Source organism: Ipomoea triloba, chromosome 11, assembly GCF_003576645.1.
Source record: "Ipomoea triloba cultivar NCNSP0323 chromosome 11, ASM357664v1".
Classification (NCBI taxonomy): domain Eukaryota; kingdom Viridiplantae; phylum Streptophyta; class Magnoliopsida; order Solanales; family Convolvulaceae; genus Ipomoea; species Ipomoea triloba.
This window is the reverse complement of record NC_044926.1, coordinates 15,367,224-15,369,648: the sequence shown is the minus strand read 5'-3', so window position 1 is coordinate 15,369,648 and position 2,425 is coordinate 15,367,224.

Here is a 2,425-nt window from a genome sequence, read left to right as displayed (position 1 = left end):
TCGTTGGTGTTTATATTCTATATGGGTGTGTAAACCTATTTACAAGCTTATGTATATCTATATCTCCTTGCGGGTGTGAATGGTGGTTGCTTAGCATTCTTTTGCTAATGGTTCTTTGTGTGTTTTCCAGGTATGGAGTAGTTATGCGAGAGCGCGCTAGAGCTTTCCTTATGAGGATGTTTAGCCTTAATTTACCTTGTTTAGACTTTGGTTTTGGCCTGTGTGCCTTGAGATATTACTAGTATACTCTGGATAGTGGTTTGAGTACTTTCGATGATTGTGGATTATGTTTTGAGAATTTTATCTTGGTTTATATCTACGACAGCTTAGTCCGTTTTATGATTAGCCTGTGCATCTAGGCTGTGTTATACCTAGATGTGGCATGATGCCCCTTAGGTTTTAAATCGCTTCCGCTATGTTTTCGTTTGATGGTTGAGATTGGCAGCTGTTGTGTTAAGCTTTAGCTATCTCAGCCGGTGTGAGGTTGGGGGTGTCACACCTTTGATGGATTTTGAAATTGAAATAGGCTTCAAATTGGATGCATTAGGCCCAATATGATTGAAAATTATTGTGGGCTTAATTGACTCCTAGAAGATGAAAATAATAAATGATTATTCCTTAATTAAATTTTGAGACTTCCTCGCTCCAAGTACATCAAGCAGCATGTCCCAGCAAGTCTCGAGGGGGCAATTTGTAGACATAGAAATTTTGAAGCTGACAAATGGGCTGATCCGTATGTTATGGGCTTCATTTTGATGTAATTGGGCTAGTTATTGATTTATTTGGATGAATTAAATTGTCCGATTAAATTGACCCAATTTTCCAAATTGAATATAATTGATGGCTAGTGGACTGATCCATGTCTGGCCTAGCAAGAGATATTTACATATTTGAATTAATTATTTAATTTAAGTATGTGATAAATATTCATATATTTAAATTAATTATTTAATTTGAATATGTGATAAGATTATGAATTTGGATGCCATGATGGCTAGATACATTCTAGATAAATATTCATATTATCCTAAATATTATAAGGATAATATTGAAGAGTTTGGAGCCCAGTGAATTGTGGGCGAACATAATCGTACTTTTATTGGTTGAGTCAAGAATAAAATTCTTAGAGATAATAATGCTTCTGAAGCTATACGATGGTTAGCTCATGGTCCTGGTATGGAAGTCATATGTTATAATGGATATGACAGTAATGGGTTTTCTTTTTACACAAAAGCTAAAGATGAAATGAGCACTATGCAAAACAGTGGAGTTTCTTTGGTTGCAAATTCAATGTATTTCAGTAGTTCGAAAGATACAAATCCTGTGTTTGCAGAGTTGTCATATTATGGTGTGGTTGAAGAAATATGGGAGGTTGATTATGTTTTGTTTAGGATGCTGGTGTTTCGATGTAAATGGGTAGATAATAAACATCGTGTAAAAGTTGATGAGTTAGGACTTACACTTGTAGATCTTAATCGGGAAGGACACAAAAATGAGCAGTTCATAATGGCATCCCAAGCAAAACAAGTATTTTATGTTAGTGATCCTTGTGATAAAAAACGGTCAGTTGTTCTTCATGGAAAGAGACAAATTACTGGAGATGAGAATGAAGATGTTAGTTTTGAGATTGAGAAAAATACCACCATTTTCTTCAAGTTTATTGCCCGCTATTGTAGATAATGAGATAGATGAAGTGCATGCATCACGAGATTATCACATATCAAGAAGGGATATGGGAGCATTGATTATTACATGTAATGCTTTAATAGTAATTATTATTCAATAATTTTTATATATGTTAGGATGCTCTCGAGTTGCAAGCTTCTCAAGGAGAATTCGTTGAGTTTGGAAGAAAAGATGCATTTACTGTTGCGTTGGGTAATGATGAGCATCCTAGGCGTGTTCGAGCCATGGGAAGAGGACATGGCATCAAAAGCGTATTTGGCCATGCAAAACGTCGCCAAACGCCTTTAGACGGTGTTCAACAAATGGTTGATGTTGCCAATTAATTAAAAAAAACAGCAATAGAGACATGTACTTCTAGAGGCTCCAATGCTTCAACAAATATATACATGCATACTGTGCATACATAATCTGACAAACACATATGTTCACACCTCCACCAAGCCAAAAGCAAAAAAAAAAAAAAAAAAAAAAAAAAAAAAAAAAAAAAAAAACTGACNAAAAAAAAAAAAAAAAAAAAAAAAAAAAAAAAAAAAAAAAAACTGACAAACACATATGACAAACCCAACAATATTTAAAAAAAAAAAAACCCCAATTACCAAGACCTAGTCTATCATGTCACAAATGAAAAGACTTAAGCAAGTAAACAGAATTAGCTTTACTTTTGTTGATAGTAATCATTCCAATGAGCTTTAAAAGCCCATCAGTTACGTATATTATATTCTGAATCATTACCCGGCCG